This window comes from Scleropages formosus, chromosome 15 (assembly GCF_900964775.1).
Source record: "Scleropages formosus chromosome 15, fSclFor1.1, whole genome shotgun sequence".
NCBI lineage: Eukaryota > Metazoa > Chordata > Actinopteri > Osteoglossiformes > Osteoglossidae > Scleropages > Scleropages formosus.
The window spans coordinates 10,645,464-10,667,113 of NC_041820.1; the positions used below are offsets into that span (position 1 = coordinate 10,645,464).

Below are 21,650 nucleotides of genomic sequence, written 5' to 3' on the forward strand. Positions count from 1 at the left end.
CATCACTCCTTTTCTGTGGAAGGCTCGTCTGGTTCCTTAAGCAAAGACAACAGCTCAAGTAAAAGTCCACAAATACTCAACTCGTTACAGTTGTGGAAGTCATTACTTATGTAATTATTCAGTGTCTCTTACTATTTTCTCGAGTCTATGTCTTAAAAGAAACTTTTTGTTCCTAATATTTATTCTTGTCTTTAATAAAACCTTCAGGTTCAAAAGAAAGAGAAAAATTAGTGGTGGTTTCAATGTAATGAACAACGTCAGTGAAAGAAGTATCACTATGGTTAAATACTAACAAAGATGTAGTATAATGTAGAAAATGTCATAATAAATTGCAATTTAAAAACCATGTTTTTCTATTCTTAAAGGACTGATTTTTTTCAAATGTCCCATTTTGCCGAAACACAGTTTAGTGAAGTTTTTCCTGTAAGATGATTTCATTAAATTAGTTTTTTTTTTTTCTTTCCCCCCCTTTTCTTTTTTGAATTTGATTTAAATCAGCCTGCCATTTTATCTGAAAGGAAAAGAACTGCTAACCTTGTCACTGGGCATTCACTCGTGCAGAAACTGTATATATGTATTTAACAAGAAAGAGGCAAAAGAGAAAAGACAATTTATTTAAATTGGGAATACAGCCCTACCTTATATGCACTGGGAAAAAATGAGAGAGGGAGAAAAAACTAGACACAAGAATTGAATATGGATTATAGGGATGAATATTCTATTATTTCTGCCCATACTGCTGATCTTACCATTGCGCTGCTGCGCTTGAGAAAAAATATATTTATGTGGCAGAAAGTCATCAGTTCTACAGCAAGACGGCCTGCTCCAATGTGCGGACAGCGCTTGAGCCCTCGGATTAAGTGTGCGCTTTCTGCATTCTCTGTCCCTTAAACCACATGCTAATTTATGGGCTGTTTTCTCAGTGCTTTAATTTGTTTAGGATAACGACTTAGTCCAAAGTGTTTGCAGAACGTCACAGGGACGTGGGGCCTGAATTAGCCACGCCGCCATTGCTCTGAGCTCCAGTTCCACTCCCTTGAATGGCAGATCAGGAGACTGCACCTTCACGTCTCTGTTTGGTAATCTTGAAGCATGGTTGAAAAGATTTCCCGAAACCCAAGATAGTGAGGTTGATGCTCGGAGTAGGTGGCATTTGTAGATCTAAACGGGAGGCAAGACAGCCCCGACCTCGGGGCAACAAAGTTAATAGTGAGAGTACAGGGAAACCAGTTGAATTTAGATTATTCAGTTAGGGTTCTGAGAAAAGTCATGGATGCCTTTTGGAAAGCAGTATTCAAGATTTTTTAATATGTTGGTGTGAGTAACAAGGCCTTGAATCAAAGTGTATTTGACTCTGTCCTGCACACGTTTCAAACATATTAGGCAGTAGGAAATGACTTGTCACTGGCAGGCTTCCTCCAGATGCTATAACAAGGCTTGCATTTTTTTAACAACTTGAGGATTTCTCCCTTTACAGGATGCACCCTGTATTATTATATCCATAATTTACCTATGATTTGGACAGTAAGTTCAAATACACCTCCTGCTGTAAAAGTGCAGCCAATTCAGCCAATTGATTCATGTGTCTATTTGTGTCTTGCAGGCAGTGCAAATGGATGCTTAAGGCACATTCCTGCATGTCGTGCTCTGTTTATAGGGCCAGGCAGGTGTAATAAGGAGGCATTTGGAATGGGCTGGATCCATCAGATGTGCCTTTCTGGGGGAGTAATCCCTCTGCTGTGATGAACTGTTTCCCTGGCGTCAACCCTCTCCAGGGCTGATAGTCGGTATGGCAGCCTGGCTGCCTCTCTCTCCCAGCATCTGGGGCTCGAGTCTCTCTTTATGGGCCATCCTTTGGCTGCAGGTTAAGCTTAGCTACAGGCAGCTTTTGCAGGGCTACAGGCCCTGCTGTAGTACACTTGTGCTGGACCTAAAATGCTCCAGTAAAACATCCAGCTGAATAAATGACAAAAACTGTAAGCATTATCAGGCTAACCCCTCCTAAGACCCATACCACCCCCTAAACACACATATCCAGCTCTACGTAATCTCCAGGAACAGGAAGACACAGACAATCGCAGCAAGCCAAGAGGACAGCTCCAAGTTGGGCACAGCTCTGCACCGTGATAAAGCATTTGCACTGGTAATGTGACAATAAACAGGGCATGCTCCTGATTGTATGCAAATGAGATGTGCATAGCTACCCACTGGAGGCTTTCCCTCATCTTTTTAAGGCCTTCTGCACCGGGACCATGATGCACTCAGTGGGGACTCGAGTACAGTGGTGCTGTTCAAGGGCACCACTTCCTGGTCCAAGGTGAATAAAATCAGAACCTCTTAATGACACTGAGAGCAGACAGAGTAAGAAAAAGGTAGGGTTAGGTTGGGTACAGTTGGGCTAGGATGGTTTAGCTTGGGTTGTTAATAGGCAGGTTTAGGTTGGGTTTAGGGAAGCGAGTTGGCCTGTTTGCGCTGAGTTTGGTTAAGGTGAGGTGGGGTGTCTTTTTACACCATTCAGTTATCACATAGGTACACTTAGAGTTCCTTCATTCATTTATTTACAGAGGTGTACAAATCTTAATGTAATTTTTATAGCACCTCATAGCATTAATAAACTTTTGTGTAGCTTACACGGGACATGTTTTTTAATCAGTTTTTCCTCTGGATTTTCATGACTAGAATCTGCTGATCGTGAAGCCGTTTCCTGCTCATCTGGCATAAGCTTCCATTTGAAAAAAGCTGAAGTATCTGAATTTTTTTAAAGGAGAAATTCTTAGAGCGTCATTACAAAACAGATGAAATATTCTCAAATTTATAGTACTGGTTGAACTCAGTTCTGAGTTCTGAGAAAATTGAATATTATTTAAATGCTCATACAAAATTCTAGTAACAACAAATAGTTTTTACTCCAAAGGGAGCAACACATTTTTATTACTTTGTGTTCTTTTTTTGTAGGTTGTTCAATAACCATCAAAGGATAGCTTGCTCGTGTTAGCCTATACATGCTTTTACTAGTTTATCACATACGTTTTGCTCATGCCTTTTTAACCTTTTCAGTACAAGTGAGCTCATCACTTGAATTTTGACCTCTATAGTGCACAGGTCTATTGCAGCATTTACGTATGGTGACTGTGGTGTCCACTATCTTTCACCCAGTGTGAACACTATGAGGAGGACCTGTCTCCAATTAGGATGTTACAGCAGAGCTGCCAGACAGCGGGGTGATCGGTTAATCAGCCCAGTCTTTAACCTTGTACGAGCAGTTGGCGTTGTTAGACATCCCATCACATGACTGCAAAGTCACGGTTCTCTTGTGTGAGCTCAGTTGAAGCTGTCCAGTCTCCACTTTCCGTCTCTCTCTTTGTCTGTCTCCCCCTGTCAGTTCCTTCCCTTCCCTCTCTTTAATTCCTCACTATCTGTTCAGCCCCCTCCCCACTTCTATCTCTCTGCTGGGCTTGTCTTTTCCCAATGAGGAGTTAGAGAAAGATTTGAGGCTTGACCAATTTGTTCTGATACAAAGAGATGTTTAGGTGTGTGATAGGTACTTGCGGACGGGGGCGGTGAAGAGCAAGAGGAGACAAGGAGTGAGTAAACCTTCAGCTGATATGTGGATGGACTTGTTCCGGGGCCCTGTCTCTCCCCAATGTGCCCAAGCATGGTGACCATGCTTTGTGTCTCCAATGCCATGTCATCTTGGGGCTGTGTGATGGAGGGAGTTTTCTCGAGCTAAGCATCTTGTTATGCCAATCCTTCTGAATACATTGGCTCCTGGAAGTTCTGCCATCCTCATTCATCATTCATCTTTGTTATGCTTTAAATAATCTCCTTTTACCCTTGTTTTTGGCACATTTTGGCCATTGTGTTGGACATTGGTGTATTATGATTGAGTGGAATGAAGCGTTTGATTAAGCCAGGCAATGTACTTGACATTCTTCTCACGTTCACAGTTAATAATTCAATATTTTTGTTGTTCCAAGCCAGTTTCAGATTTCTCCTCCTCCCAACCCAGACTATATGAACAGTGATTTGACTGAATTACCACACTAAGTCTCTGTAAAGGCAGTGTAATGTTTAAAGGTAACTGGGACTGGTGAAAACCTTGGGTGATGCCGAGCACCCTCTAGGGAATCATACCTGTGATAAATGAAACATCTCTCACTGTACTGTGCCACATACAGAACAGCTCTGTGAGGGTATTCAAAAATAAGGAAGCAAGTTGTTTAGCACTCATCCCCATTTAACACCGGCTCAGATCGACATGGCTACAATAAACATATGGGCAATGGCCTAGTGTCAGATTCACGGACATAGCGCTTATCTACAAGAACCCTGCTGCTGTGGAATAACAGCAGATCAGTCTGAATTAAGGATGTTTTCCATTTTTGTTGCATTAAATCCTATGCTGATGTTGTTTAGTTACTTTGTATTAAGTCCTATGCTAATGTTGCCTTCATTTACGGTCTTTTCATTAAGCTCAGTTTTTTTTATATAGAAACCCAAAGCTGACGATTCAAAGCTTGCTTCTTTTTCACAGTTCATATTTAAAATCTTAATTGTTCTGGAGGAATTTGCAGTTACGTGCCAGCCTGCACTGCTTATAAGCTTTTTCGCAAAACTAAATGAAACCTACTTCCAGACACATTGAGTCTTGAACTAAACCTAGCAAAACCAATAAAAACTGCTTTGTGAAAGGTGGCTTTATGTGAGTGGGGAGTGGGGTCCAGCAGTGTGACTGCCATGTGTTGAGATGATTCCCATCTCCACCAAGAAACGGAAGCAATGGATTGACTTCAAAGGGACTGGGAAAATGACAAATTGATTTTGGGGTGGCAGGGAGATCGCAAAGGGCTCCACGTATAGAGGGACATCCTACCATGTTCAGCTAGGGATGACAGTAAATCTCTCATTCCGCTGGCAGTGCCACAACAATGCCGTACATTATACCACCAGGCTAAACCTTGGGAGAGGCTTTCTGGAATAAATTAATTGAGAGGATTAATGATGGATTTGCAGAAGCTGCAGTAGAGAGAGACAGTTTATAGAACTCTGGGAAAAAAAAGCAGTTCCCTTAAGCTGGACAAGATTGGCTTAGGAATGACTGAGACATCACTTTTTTTCTGCTAATAAAACAACAAAGGGGAACTTCCGTTGCAGGTGAACTTTCGCCTCATTTTCCATTTTACAGCATGACAGCATGTGGCTAATTAGAACACAAGCAGTAAACGAACTTCCTAAAAACATGCTAATTATTGTGTCTGCCGGCCATGGCCTGGAGTCAAGAGGCAGTCGTCCCCCAGTAACATGACAATTCCAGTCATCTGCTGATATTACCTGCTCTTTACAAGGCAATGCTTATACACAGCCCGCCGATGTGGACAACGGTCAATTCCAATGAGTGGCCATGCTGCTCAGTGTCTCACGTTCAGTATACTAATTGCAGAGTGCTGGTCTTTTGAGGAAGATGCTCTACCAGTTATAGTAATTGGACAGGTTGTCCAGAGAAATTCTGGGATGTTTGATGCAATAGCATGCTTAAATAATCAATACAGGTGGAGAAGTTCTACATCAATTCTACATCAGCATCAAAAAAGAAGATCATAGCTCCTTTTATCTCTCTTATAATCCAATAGAGAGCATATTTTCCTTTTGTTCAATTGATCGGTTCTCTCTGTGAACCTCCATTCTTTCAGTATTCTCTCCATTAGTCAGAGGTCCCATAGTAAAATGTGTCACTATACAGTGTGCTCCACACCAAGGCTTCAGGTCGTGTAATGGTGACATTGTAGAACCCAAGGTTCAGAAATTCCAAGGTATTGAATATCATTAAAAGATTTATACACCCAGTGCAATGCCCACCATACATGCGGTTACCCTGTCTTCCATTCAGAATGGATGGGATGCAAATCTATATTTACATTTGTATCTGGTTTTCTGCACAGATATGTCCAAATATCTAAAGGAAATGAGGAAACAACGTTATTTAGAAGAAAGTGACCAAACTCGCGTGCTTAACTTTGAATTTTTCTCATTGCATGGCAATGAATAGCCAACTCGCATGTCCCTTGTATTGTTGAACATGTCAGGGAGGAAGTGAAGTAAGGTAGGTTTCATATTCTTGAACAGGTGGTGGTGTTGCGGGTGGTAGTGAATGTATGTAATATATAAGCTAGCCGCCCTTCTAGTATTGTTCAACTTAACATTTTTTTTTCCTTTTTATTATTAGATTACGGAAAGGCGGTTAGAAAAAAACGACAACACAGCTTGTGTATTTTTATGTTAGAGGCTTTGTTGAAAGTCGATTGCCGTTGAGGCAGTTTAGAACTGGCAATTATAGTTTTGGACACATCATTGATTTTAACTCCAGATTGCATATTGTTTCAGAGGTCTTTCCAGTCGTGGCTGTAATGAATGTGCTGCAGGTAGAAATTGACATTCTCTTACAGTCCTAGATCTTGAGCCTGGAAAGGCCTGCGCATGTGCAGGTTTTCATCCTACATGATCATTTAAGCACTTGATTAATCTAATTGTTTCCTTAATAGAGCTGATTTAGCCATCTCTCTGGGTATTGAGGTTGTCAGCCTACTAACAGAGCTGGAAAACTTGCATGACTAAAAACAGGGACCACTGATCTGTTATGTGCTGCTTGATGTTGTAGAATGTGCCACATGAACAAGTCTGTGTTTCATAAGACTGTATTAGATTCCTTTAACTGTGAATTTTTAGAACCGTGCTTCACATGGCAGAGTTTATGTGTTCTCGCTCTTATTTTGCATTTATGTTTATTCATTTAGCTGAGACTTTTTTTCAAAGCACCTTGTTCTGATCTACCTTTTTACACAGCTTAGTAATATTTACTGGAACAGTTTATGGCTTGTATCTTGCTCAAGGGCCCTAAAGCAGTAGGTGGGACTCAGACCTGCAACCTATGGAACTGAAGGCAGCAGCTCTAATGACTGTGATGCCTGCATTATTATTAAGTTAAGAGCTGTGTTCAAAGCAACTTACATTTCATGACTCATTTATACAGCATTGTTTTTTCGCTGTAGTAAGTCAGCTAAGTAGTTTGATCAAGAGGATTCAACAGCAGGATCAAGAGTCAAGCTGACAGCATATACCCCTAAAATTACTGTCTGAACAGGGGTCTGAAACCTGGAACCCGAGATTAAAGGTCTGTTGTGCCACCATCTGAGTTACCCAGACACATGTACAATAGATTTTTTGGCATGGTTGCAAGACCCTCTCAGTTTGACAGAAAGCTCAAGAAAAGGAAATCTCTTCATGTTATTTTCCAAGATTTTTTGACCATTTTCCACCACACACTTCCTCCTTCAGCCTGCCTGGAAGCGGTGCATAATTGGTCATTAAACCTGAAACTAGAATTGCCAGGGATTCACGGATTATAGTGAGTCCGAGACCTGGTTTACTTTTGCAGAGAGCACACAGGTGATCTGTTTAGCACCCCTGTATACAGCTCTGCAAACCCACGGTGTTGGGATTCTACAATAGCCTTGCCCACCTTCTCCCACACATGTCCTCTCAGTCCCCACCATCCCTTTCGTGCTACAGCTGCTTCCACAAGCAGAGCAAATCTTTGTTCGGTTAAGTGAACGTCAGTCACTGGCAGGCTTGGCTCATGGCCCGGGAGTCGTTAGTTCTCCTTCTAGCTTCCCCGTTCCCCCATGACGTGCTACTCCAAAGCCTTGTTTCACAACCACTGCCATTGTTTTTTTTTTTTTTTGTGGCTGCTTTTTTATAGGTAGAGGGGTGAGAAGGGAGTTGGGCATCCGTGACTGTCATTGTACGTCAGAAGGTTGTCACAATGTTTTTTGAATCTCATAAATCAGCTGTGATCATAGCATCTTCATGGGCATAGCATAATCCCCGGAGTCTAGTCCCCGTGTGACAGTATGCTTCAACACTGCAATTTGTTCTCAAGTTACAACAGCCGTATTATTTATTGGGCCTGGCCTTAACAGATCATGCTTTCAAATCCCAACTGAGAGACATCTGTTGTGTCCCCGAGCAAATTCAGAGTTTTACTCAAATTTAGTACTTGTTTATTGACTGTAAATTCAGCTGCCTTCTTGGAGGTACGCTATAATTTCAGTGCAGATTGCCCTGGTTAAAGACACCTCTATAGCAGATAAATAATGCAGTGTAGTGAAATGAAATGGTTCACTCTTTGACTGGATTGCTTATACAGATGGCTTACCTTATAATAAATCTCCCTTTTTTTCAAGGAAGTGAAAAGTTACCTGAATAGAGCATTTAACGTTTTGAGCAGTGGGAAGTGGAACTCATTCAGGGGCATACTACTGTGTGAAGATTTCTGGAAGTGGGAGCTTCAGTCCACACTGGGAAAAGCAGTGCAAGCCCACCCCTGCTGGATCCTTGGAGATCAAAAGCATCCAATAATGGTGTTCACTGCTGGTAGTGTAGGGGGTAGCGCTGCTGTCTTTAGACCAGAAGGCTGTGGGCTCAAGCCTCACCTCCAGCTGTAGTACCTTTGACTGAGGTACTTACCCTAAAATTGATGCAGTAAAATTACTCAGCTGTATGAATGGGTAAATAGTTGTAAGAACCTTAACAGTGCAAGTTGCTTTGGTAAAGAGCATCAGGCGGATGCATTTTCATCTTTTTTCTATGCTCCGCTCATTTTCATAATATTGCTACAGTTTGCTGAAAGGTGCAATGCCCAGCATGAGTGATCTGATGCAGAGTACAGTGGTGTGGCTAATATTCAAGTTTTTGCTTAAACACTGGAAATATAAGTTGTTAAAGCTGCTTCTCAGTATAGACTGAGAAACAACTAAAACCTTTTCAAGATGTCACACTATCATCCATAAAAGTACCTTTTGTGTTCACGTTTAATTTTAGATGCAATATTTTTTTTTTTTTTCCTGGGACCTCTTTCCCCATAAGAAATACATTTACATTTACTCACTTAGCAGATGCTTTTATCCAAAGCGACTTCTAGATACACTACTTACAAGGGGTTACTCATCCATGCATCAGTGAAACACACTCACTCCGTGACACTCACACACTATAATGGTAACTGAAATAACGGTAATTGTACTGCCTGACAACAGGAATTCCCTTAAAAGTGTGATTTTACAGAATAAATTAACCGTTATGTGAGAAATGGTGATACGTTCTTTATCAGTACCTAAGTACAAGTTATTTATCATTATTTGGGACTTTGAGTTTTCTTCAAACACTGAACTCAGTGCAACATTAGATCTGTCAGTGGGAGTAAACATGCGTTCTTGGTACTTTGTCTGTAGCAGCTGAACTGTACAGATGCCCATTTTCTGCGGCTTAAACTGCTTGCTTCTTTAATATGGCATTGGGAAACTTTAAAATCATAGAGGGGGACACTAATTTTCTTTCCTCCAAAGTTCTACAGGATGAAATGAATGGAAAACAGATCATTGATGACACTCCTCTTTGTCCAGACAGATCTAAGCTCAAGTTGACCATTTGATAATAGTTTTGGAACTCTTGCTGCACTTGTTTTCACAAATAAATGATTTGGAAGGATAGTGGTAAAGGAAATTGAAGTCAAATTACAATGAATATTTCAGCAGTTTGAGGCAACACAATGGATAGCGCTGGGTGCCTCACAGTGCATGTGTTGTGTATTTGGGCATGGAATCAAATATGGCTCAATTTGTATGGAGTTTGCATGTTCTCCACATGTTGACATGGGTTTTCTCGTGGTCCTCCAGTTTCCTTCCACAATCCAACAAGGTGAGTTTCTGGGCATTGGTAACTCTAAAGAGCCCTGAGAGTGTGAATGAATCACTCAGTTTTTGCCCTACAATGGGCTAATGTCCCTTCCATGGTCCACCCTACCTAACGCATTATGCTCCTAGGATAAGCTGTAGGTCACAGGGACCCTTCATAAAGTCAAGTAGTTATCAATAATGAACTGAAACAATTTTAGCTTGAACTTTTAGCATGTTTGACTCAAGTAAGTGACAGATAGACAGCACTGTCTTCAAGTTAATATAAATGTAACACCATGACAATATGTTATACCAAAGTCAGTTGGACTTTGATGTATTTAACAGGTATCCTTTGGCATGCTTTGTCCTGATCTGTTCAGTAAGTCCTACAGGAACATTGTAAACATCCTTGGTTAACACCCGCTCAGAGCTCCCATTCTGGCCTTAAATCCAGACAGAACCTTTCAGTGACATGGGGACTTGGCCTATAGCGGGGTCCTCTAAAGTGAGCAATGTTTTAGCACCTCCTGTTTGAAGCCGAGTCCAGGTGTTTTATCCTGCTGTGCATCACTGTCCTCAGAGGCACATGAGCTGCCGATCTCAGAACGTTCCAGGCGGCTGCTTATACTTGGTTCAGTCAGTCAGAAAGACAGACTTTTGTTCTGTAACATTTTTCAAAGGAAATGTTAACTTTATGGTATATTTTCCACACAGAGAAAAAAAAATGTAAATTACCTTTATTTGGTTAAATACAAAGTTTACTTAGTTTTCTAACTCCTTGCGAAAACAACACCTGAGCGCAAGTTCTAAAGCATAGTAATTGTAAGTATAAATACCAAAGACTAAAGGGAATACGTTACCGGATATTAATTATAAGATTCACACTCTTAATGATCTTCCCATAATTCATGGCATGACTGTGAGACAAGGTGATACACATGAATTTTCAACCTGTTTTTAAACTGTGATTTGTTTATCCACACTTTTCTGTAGATGCTTAATCATTTCTATGATATCTCAGATTACATTGTCTTACAATGGATATTTTAATTACTACTGCTTCAAAACTAAAGATAAATAGTTTGGGAAAGCTGTCATTTTGTGAGGCTCAACAGAAATTATGGTTCAATCAGTACCACCCAAATTAATTACTTGTATACATCTAACTACACACATTTACCAAATGGCTTGTAATTTACCATAATCATGTCCTGCAAAGCAATCAATGACCCAGCTATAAATTTTCCTCAGTCAAATAAATAAATTATGTGAAAAAAATTGTGAAAAATTTCTGGAACAGAAACGTTTCCCGTTTAAGCAATATTTGAGTATTATCAGCTTCATCTTAAATAAATGCTGATAAATAGTGTACATTCTTGATATGCAATGAGTGCAATGAGTCAATATTTTTACATTTTGGGATTGTTTATTCAAATCATAAGTATTACAAAAATTTTTCTTTTCATTTTGCTCTACATTGTCAGTAGCTCTGGTACCTAACATCTCCTGAACTCTGTGTTTGGGCATGGGTTCAAATCTGGCTCAGTGTATGTGGAGTCTGCACAACTCTTGGATGCTTGTGTGTCCTCCCACAGTCTGGCTATATGTTTTTCAAGTCAATCTGGTGACTCTAAATTGCCTGTAGTGTATGTAAGTGAATGAGTGTACATTTCCTAGTCATTAACTTGCGTCCCATCCAGGGTGTACCCCACCTCACACTCTATGTTTGTGACATAGGCTCTGGACCACTAATACCCTGCTTTCAGATAAGCAGTGATGGATGGATGGATGGATGGATTGATTGATTGATTGATTGATTTTCCCAAACAGGTCTTTCAGTATAAACTAGCACTGGGTGGATTATTGCTATAGTTTTATTGAATATTGCCATCTGTCCATCAATTTTCACACATCACATATCTGTGTAGGGTTGTGAATAAGCAGAGGAAATGTACAAATCTGTGGCAGGATACAGAATGGATAAGGCACCTTTACTAGTGATAAGTGACCATTGCTGTAGGTGATCACCATGTTTTTTACATTCATTTTATAATTTTGTTACATGACTTTTGTGACAAATTAGTTTCTTATTTAAGCAAGTTTGTTTTAATGGTAAACTACTATGGTGTGTAGTAAAAAAACCACAATACATGTTACTATAAAGCAAGAGGTCACTTTTCAACAGCAGCTCTCAACCCACCAGCCTGTTCCCCATCCTAAGATAATCAGCTCAGAGCCTCTTGGCCAGGACACTGCTGGGCTACAGGTGGGGGAGGTGCCGAGTGATGTCCTGCCAGACAAAAAGCATTGTTTAGCCATCCTGCGTGTGCTGGAACGAGTCAGCACTGGCAACCGAGCAAAACATGTCGCCTGAACTTCTTGACCCGTGAGCCCACCGGGCTTTAGAACGTGGCGCAGCACAGAGCTGAACCGTACCACCACCCTGACTGAGGCCACCTTGCACAATGTACAGCAACGTTTTATTCATTAACAGATAAACTCTGTATTGTTGTCCTTGAAAACCTCACAGGCTCACATTTTTTCTCGGGCCCGTGTCGATTTTCTGCCCATTGTTGCCGTCTTTATTATTAGCCGAATAATTTACCGCTGGTTGTACTGTAGCTGAATAAATTGAGCATTAAGCATTAGCAGGGTGTGCTGGACTTGCATACATTTGTGCTCCGTTAACAAAGAGCCGTATATGCTTAATCCCGCTGGAATACCATACTCATGTTCTGTTTGAAACCAACATAATTAAAGTCACCCTCTGAAGTAACCTATTTATATAAAGAAGCTCTTTTACAACCACAAAGTCCTATGAATAACCCGTAGGAGGGCTGGCACTATAATTACTTCACATTTCTAATTTAGGTGAGAGAATATTTGTTATCAAACCTGAGACGGGAGAGAAGAAGGGGACGGTGGGGTAAGTAAGGGGGAGGAAATAATGTCGATTTTGAGTGAAAGGATGTCGCTAAACCCGTGGAGTGGTTTACAGTCGCCCGGTCCGGTCATCTTTTCTCGTTGGGGGGGGTTTACACCTCCCTAGATCTTGGTCCCTGAATGCCAGACAGGGTCAGCTGCATTAAAAGCAGGCCCCTCTGCCGCCTGAAATATACATCTCGAACAACCACATCACTTACGAAAATGGGACGCTGTATTTCCTTGCCCAAATTGGGTACGGTAGCACGACAATGCCATCTTACCACGTTACGAGCAGCATGTTGCGCACAGGCACTGACGGGTTCATTCACTTTCCAGGACATGATGTGCTTGATGATGACATTAAACACATGCTCTCTCCTACCTGTAACTCAGATTCCTTTCAAGTGAGCAGTCAGATTTTGAGTCGCGCACTACGAACGCATTATTTTCCATATGCTGTTTATTTATTTCATAATTCGCCCCTTAGGCTTTATGACTGCACAAGCCATACATAAACTTGTTCACAGATTGAACTTGCTGTTTACAGCGGCCTATGGAATAGCAGCAGGTGCGTGTGCACCAGGGACCGTGCCTGTAAACCCATCCCTTGGCCTTGCTCCGAGAGCTTCACTCCAGCAACCCTTTGCCGTTTATCATAAAGCCAGCCAGCCCTCAAGGTGCATATTAGTGATAAAGGAAGGTGAGGGGGGTTTGTTCTTCTTTAACAAGCTGACACACTCCAGCGAGTTTATCTGCGGAATAAACCGTACGATGGGTGGTCTCCGCAGACCTGCCCTTTGCTGGGGAGGGCAGCGAGGTTAGAAAGGGGGCGGGCATGGAACAATCACATTCCTACCTGCCTTGAAACCCAAAGACAGCGCTATGAATTTCATGCGCATGTGTTTTTTGAGGACCTGGTCAGTCGTTGCGTGTTTCATAACCTGGTTAAATGTAATCTTACCAGTAACGACGGAGCCTCATTAAAAGGGAGGCCCAAGACGTGTCTGGGAGCTGCTCGGTCACTGTCATGTAGAGCAGCTTTGTGGCTGACAGACTTTCCTGTTCAGGATTCCACACGTGTGCTGTTATTCGCCCAACATGACATTTCCATTGAGGAACCAACAAGGCGAATGTGATTCTTTACATTAAATAGTCTTTTAAAAGACCATAAATGATTTCCTTTATTCCTGCTACCGAAGGGAGACACAAAGTCCCTTATTAAACAGGACTTCATTAAGAATAGATAAATTCCATTCAGTGTACAAGTTCCTTCTTTTTGTTTCTGTCTCTTTTTTTTGCTTTGTCTTCTTTCTCTTCTCAAAGTGTTTCAGCAATTTATTTGTATCACAAAGAATAACATGAATAACCCAGCCACCCAGTGAAGGTGCTCAGAGTGGGGGGAAGGGCGGGGATTGTCCCTTGGCATCATCCGAGACATCCACCCCTTCGCGTAGTTTTATTTGTATCTCTGTGTGGAGCAGAGCGGTGGCGACTGGGCTCTCGCGAGGCGATGCGAGGCGTGACCACGAGGAAAGACCTGTCGGGAGCATTGAAATTCCCCTCCCGTCTGACGTTCCGAAGGAGTCCTATGAAGATGTGGGGAAGTCAGTTCTGCATTGAAGAACACCCCCACCCCCACCCTGTGCTGGCCCACGTTCTCGTTCCTTTTCTTGAGAAGACAATTACCCCTTGTTTTATACCTGGGGACTCCTCAGAGTGAGAGCGCACAGCAAAATGAGGCAAAGCATCCAGGATATTTGGTGACTTTTTCGCTTAATTATCTTGAGAGCTCTTCTTACTTTTGCTCTCATACAAAAAAAAAAAAAAACGTTTTTGTCCTTGATAGCCTGCATTAATGGTGTCTGGGACATACCAGTGCAGCCTTATCAATTATAGCATCACGCTCGTGCCACTCTGTATGTCAAGGCGAAAACAGTGTGGCACAGTATCGCATGGCCAGCAGCTACTCTGTCTCAGCAAATAGTCCTTTCAGATAGTCCTGGGATAAACAAGTACTGCTACGCGTGCATACACTGCGCGTTGACTCTACTTCCGAAACGAAGTAACCAACAAGGCGTTGGGATGAATCCGAGCAATCGAAGATACCTGTGCCGATGGTACACTGGCGCTACGAACAGAGCCTCTACATGCGAAGCAACCTCATAGCTTATTCTCTTGCCACTTGTCTGCTGAAGCCTGAATAGCTTGGTTTGATTTCGTGCGAATAGCTTTGGCCTTTGAGTAAGATGATTGCGGGATCTTACAACCGGAGAGAAGTTAAAGAGGCCACGGTGACTCATAGGCATGGCAGACGTCCATGTTTAACTAGGCTTAAGTGGCAGAGGGAAGAGTGTCGGTGAACAGGGACATAATCAAGAGGAATACGTAATTAACCGGACTGCAGAATAAAGGCTTTTCACTGCAACACGGCTCCTCTTTGTGTTCCTTTAAAGCTTTGACTGTAAAGAATGTAGCTTGACACCTACACGGTACGTGGCTTGTAATTGCCTTAATATTTAACTCAAAATTCATGCTCCGTTTTTAGTATTCGCCTCAAAAGCAGAGCACCATTCCAGCAGACTCGGGGCACAGAGACACACCAGGAGGGGCTTTCACCTCCGATAAGATCTCATCACAGTTTCCGACATGCATAATTCATACATTTTTACAATGCATCATCTACAAGGAGATGTCCCTCGCTTACGATACCTAACGGAGTTCCAGGTGGCCCGCAAGCATATTTACACAGAAATATGGGGCAGATTAAGCATTTACTAAGCGCTGCAGCATGAAGGGCCATGGAGTGAGTGCCTTGAGTGAACGCAACAACCAGAGAACCTTGTGCCATCTGTCTAAAGGGGCACCAATCCCACCCTTGGGACAGATATAGAGCCTCATGCAATCGCATGTGTAGCACATTCCCAAGCAGCTTACTGCAGGAACATGAATTTCGCACTTGGCAGCATGATGATACATTAACCACACTTATAGACTTTATTAAAACACTTATGGGACCAATTTAAACCAAACACAATATCATTCTTCCCAGTTCACCAAATATTAATTAACGCTGTCCTCAACACAAACCTAGCAGGTTCCTCTCAAGCACTTGCCTGTGGAAGCTGCGGATCGCAAATTATGGCACAGAGAATGAAACTACGCAAGAGAGGGGAAAATAAACTTAGATAAAGCCGTCAATTGCGTCTGCAGCCTTTGTCTTCCGTGCCTTCCCCCCCCCCCCCCCCCAAATATTTACTTAGCCTTATCTTGTTTTCAGTAAAGAATGTGAATCTTGGTGTTTAACAGGGTTTCCTCTGTAGTTCCTATTCAACATCTAGCTAAAGGTCTGCGGCATGTTTCAAAGGGAAAATAAACGCATGTGTCCCCTAGGTCAATTAAAAGTCGGGCATTGTGTTTAAAAGCTAGTTTTTATTTCATGCTACAGAGGGAAGTGGGTCAGAGGGAAAGCGGTGTGTATTTCGGATATGTGCACTGTGATGTCTTAATTGCCGGTTCAGATAAGGATTAGCAGGATCTCCTCCTCTTTCAGCCCGGGCAGTTTGCAAATACCTGTGAGTAAAACGGTGCTTTAATGTACTAATGTGTGTTGCCTATCAAAAATCTAATTCAATAATGCCTCATTCTTTCCGTTCATGTGTTTCAAAGCAGAAATAACTTATTTCAGTAAATGCAGACCAAGGCGTGTTTCTCTACTGGCTCATGTCAGCATTTGGCATTCATGGGGGTTTTTGTTTTAATTTGCAGGTTTATCGTGAATTGGCAGAGGCAGATAGACGCATGCATACATACGTTCATATGTACAGTACGTGAATACACGCTGTACACGCGTACGTAGATTGATTAATCGTCTAACGGTGCCGCGCTACAGGCGGACTAATAATCTCCAGCCGTGGCCTCCTTTCATTTCCCATGCACCGGGAGGCCAGGGCCATCTTGAAGGGGAAACCCAGCCGTTGGCCTGTTGTTATGAGCGGCGGGAGCCGAATCAAAGACGCGATAGTCACCCACCGAATGGCAGCGTTCCCCAAGTCCAGAGTGCCTGTTATCACACAGCTAGGCAGGGGGCCTTTGAAATTGGCACTTGCCTTCGTGTGACAATCGTACCTGCTGATAGACCATTAGATTACTTAGCCACTTGCTCATTTTTAGCCAGAGCAACCGCATGTTATTTCCTTTTATAACAGTGGTTTGCTGGTGCTGCTTTCTCACTCGCCGAAGTGGCGGTAGTTGTTTAAGAAGTTGGAGAAGAAATGTTGCAGTGATCATTTTCTCTTAGTCCGTTTCGGGTTTGCAGTAGTCCAGCTGTTTTTCTTTAGGCTGTTGTCGTCGTTTCAATTTTTCTTGCCTTGGCAAGGAACTGAACAAAATCTGAGGCTTTTGAATGGAAGAATTTCGCTAAAAATGAACGACTAAAGATGATACAAGAACCTCGAGACCAGGAGCTCTGGTTTACGCCTGCGCATGATTTTTCTATCAGACAAAAGAGGCAATGATTCATAAGCAAGTGCTCGGAGAACATCTAGCATTGAAACAGTCCGTCTGAGATCAGGACACGCAGACAGTATATTGGAAAAGTGAGGCTCGCAGCCTTCCGTATCAGAATGCTGCTGACTGTCCAAGCAGTTCCACCAGCAGCTCAATGAGAAGATCACAGCCAGTAGCTCCCTCTGTTGTCCACTACTGAACTGCAGGCCGTGTCTCCATCAAAGCACGGTCCACGCCTTTGTGTCCTAGAGCACTGAGGGGGGAGTCCACAGACATGCGTGCTCACACACTGAACACATGCAGCACGGTGCCTAATTGCACATATTGCTGTGTCGGCTGATTTCTCAGAAATGATGTTTGAGACAGAGGAATAATCAGATATTGTAATAAATATAGCTTTTTTTTTTTTTTACCTATTTAGATTTTTTGTAAGTGCAGATCTTAAATGTAACTTAATTTGGTTAGTAATACTGTTCTTAAGTCCTTTCTGCTGTATAGTCTAGAATAAATGGAAGAATTGTGGTGTGACACCCCTTATACACACTAAATGTTTCTCTGTATGCACACACACACACACACACACACACACACACACACACACACTGGGCTTCCTGCTGAGCCTGTGGCCAAACAGAGTCCACCCCGTAAGTGTGTGTGTGTGTGTGTGCGTTCGTGTGTGTTCGTGGGGGGAGTGTTGTGTCTGCGTGTGTAGAAACAAAAATGTTATACCTCCAGATCTCTTACACACACTGTCTTACAAGCATGCATTCAGACTCCTACTTAGGAAGCTAAGAAGCTGCACTTTGGTGTGGTGTGGGGAGGGGTGGAGGGGGTGTGTTGTACGTTCCATTTAATTCCCACAATGTCTACAGATCATGCAAAGTTACTTTGAGGACTCTCTAATTATTACAGATTTAATTCTCTACAGACGAGTCATTATTTTTAATTAACAAGTTGTAATATTTTGTATGCATTAGTTGCTAACATTATTTTGCACTGAATTAATAATTTCACTGCAGGAAGATCATTACGGCACAAATTTTATGCAGAACGATGTTAACTTTAAATTATATTTTCATAATCACATTTACATGCAAATTAATATATTCATTTCATAAACTAAATGCAAGATCATAAAGAGCAAGTTCTGAAAAAATGCTACAAATATTACACATGTACGTGGATGGAGATACTCTTGCAACATATTAATATCCTAGGGTTTTTATGAATATTACAGCTGTCATATCTATGCCCTATCAAATATTTTGTTCTGCTATAGTATTTTTCTGTTGTTGTTACTCATGATGGAACAGAAGACAGAATAAGTATTTTTGTTATTTTCATGCATCCGTGCCTGGCTGAAGCTCGTGAACACTTCTCAATGAATAAACAAGTCCCATTCTGAATTTCTTAAGGCCCAATTTTGACAAGTTGATTTTAAGCGACTCCAGCAGCGGTGCCATTGACTGTGCTTCCTGAGCCCAGACGACTGACATGTGACCTAAATGAACTTACCCTACCCTATTGACTGCCGTGATTGATGCACCGCCAAGCGAGCCCCGGTAATTCCGAGGCAGATGTCAACAGTCTGTGACCAAAGGGGTCATCATTTTTTTTTTTTTAAATTTTGCACAAAAAAAGAGAAAGAGAGAGTGAATAAAGTCCTTATTTACACGTGGGTCTTGCTGAGGATATGCGTATTGCTTTGCGTGATCTAATCCTGAACTCCCGTTTGTCTTAAATACGCAGAAGTTTAAAAGTATCTCTTCCACGTATTAGACTATTGCAGTTCTGCAATGTTTCGGCAGTAACCTTTTTTTGTGCACGTGCATTTCCATCTGCTTTCAGAAAAACCCTCGTAAGACATTTGTTATGGGGAGTCACGATGAAAGAAAACTTATGCAAAAACTGCAAATGGAGAAAAGCAGAAGAGCTATTGACACATATCGACACGAAGTGCAATCATCCCTGGCTGGCCATGCATACTTAAGGACAAATGTATTCATGAAGGCACCAGGGATTAAAGGCTATTATAGGCAGAGAGAGTAGGTCATAAGGAATTCTTGCCTATTTAATCTTATTAATAACTTCCAAGTGCCAGGAGCTACAACCTGGTGGAAGAACAGCGGCGTGTACAGACGAGTACCTTAGTAGGCAACAATTACTAGTGGCAGTATAGATATTGGCTGTACATCGACTGCAGATTGGGACGGAAATGGAAGCGCCTGAGGTGTCGGCGTATTTGGTTACTAAAGCCTTCCGGCATGCGGTGGGTTGGCGGTGGGGGTTGGGTAGGGATCGGGGAAGGCAGACAGAGCATCTCCGTCAAAATGCACGGTGGTCCTGCCTCTAGCAGCCCACGAAGCTTGGCACAGATATGGTAATGCAGCCTAAAGGGGGAGAGGGGTTGCGTGGAGGGGGGGTGGGGATGCTGGGGGGTGTTGACAACCAGCAGCGAGCTACTGTAATTGAATCAATACGTGTGGACCGAGCACTGCACCCCACAGTTCAGCCCAAATCACTAAAGAAGAGAAGGATTGTGTGTGTGTGTGTGTGTGTGTGTGAGTGAAAGGGACAGGGAGAACGAGAGTAAGGAAACCCGTAACATAACAGCGCAGTAACGTCTCGCCACACCTTGCGACCGAGCCACCATCACGCGCCCCCCCTTTCCGCTAGCGCGCCACATTCACGGCGTTCGTTCACACCTCCTACGGAGCAGGATGCGATCCTTGTCACTCATGTCAAAAGAACTGAGGCCGGGGGGACGCGGGTGCCCGACCCGACCCAAACGGACCCATTACGAGCCTCAAACCCGAGGCCTGAATTGCAGGCGGCAGTTAAGGAAATGGTGGAGGTAACTTCCCAAGTACCGGGAAAACGCCGGGGCCTCAAGTGGCAGAAAAGCGAGCGTTTGATCTGTGCGTCGGTCCCTGGGGACTCGGCGGGTACACACAGAGCTCTCCTCCGGCGTTCAGACGGCACCTCGGCGTCGCGTCCGCCCATCCTCTTCATTTACATTTGTTACAGAGCAATTAAAACACACGTAAATGTGCCTGGATTCCCCACATTAAGGAAGCGGCTCTTTGAAACTTTCGTTTATTTACTTATTTATTCATTTAGTGTTTTTTCTTCCCCCCCATCAAATTCCTTGCACGACAACTGTGTGCGTGTTGTCTTATCCGAACGGAATAAATTAAGCGGTTACAGTCCTCTAAATGATTCTCGACTCTTTTGTGTTCTTGCCGTTCGAGGGCACGTGTGTAAAACGTGTTCCTGCCACGGAGGAATTTCTCCACGGCCTCTGTGATTTCGGGTAAATCTTTACCATAGGAGGCGGCGTGAGCCATTTGTGTTGTGAATATAAATGTTTCTGGAAAGTGAACGCAAGAGTGAAATGCACAATTGTCCACGCCGTATACCATGAAATCTGTTTTTCCCGAGTATAGTGGCATCGTGTATTATTACATGCCAGAAGTGGGTAGTCGGATGTGCGCTTGACTTGTAGAAGCTGCTTTAGCCATAAGCTCGTGTGTTTGCGCGTGTGCGTGTTCTCCCTCCTTCTCCTATTGCCCGAAGCACGCTCCTTCCAAAACCTTCCACACCCATTTAGAGACGAACTAATTTGAATGGTTTTTTGTATTAATGGTATTCATTCGAAAGCAGCAACTGTTAAAAGAGACAAGCTGGCAGCATGAATTAAAATGAATGTGTTTGAAGTGCATACATATCAGGGGCTGTATTACACCAGCCCGTCCGGGAGAAGTCATCGCATTCCTTGTGATGAGATGCGCACGACCGCCGGTGACTGCTGATGACTCGCACTTTCTCGCAGTTTTCCTTACGTGATTTAATTTTATTTGATGGATGAAACATTTCCTCTTTTGTCCCCGCAAACATACAGCTCTGCCCATTGTTCTGTGCTCATTAGAAATGGCAGATAAATAAAAACACCTCGAACAAGTCGGCGAGAGGAGCGACGCAGATGGGTAAGATCCATGGGCTCTTCCACGTTTTCGGATTGATCGTGAGTTGTTTGTACGGCGGTTCGGCGGGGGTCGATCGGGCCTCGAAGAGCGAGGGGTCGCACCGGCGGAGAGGATCTCGCTCAGCCCCGTAACGAGGGCGCTCCTTCCCGAGAGCGACCGGGGCAGGGAACGGCCGTCCGGCGTACGTGGGGATCCGAAAGGCCTCGCCGAAACACGCCTTAGCATAATGGAAAAGGGGGAAAAGGCATGTTCGGGAAAATAGGGTTCAAATCCCCGCAAGCTGACAAAAAAAACCGTGGAGACAATTTCAGAGGCGAAGTGGTTGTGAGACACAATAGTTAGCAGGACTGGCGGAGCGCCTGAATTTTCTTATCAGTGGGGAATTGCGGAGCGCTGGGGAACCAGCAATATATTCCCTGCTGCTTGTGGAAATACGGCGGACAGGCGAGGCGCGCGGGAAACAACCTGGACCAGCTCGCGGAGATAGCGTGTCGGAATGGTT

At 43.1% G+C, this 21,650-nt stretch overlaps 1 protein-coding gene across 1 annotated transcript in view; it reads left to right on the forward strand.

Annotated features, from left to right (window-relative positions):
• The window catches only part of esrrga (estrogen-related receptor gamma a), a 131,673-nt gene that overhangs the window by 35,979 nt on the left and 74,044 nt on the right, over positions 1 to 21,650 (forward strand). The window lies entirely within an intron of this gene.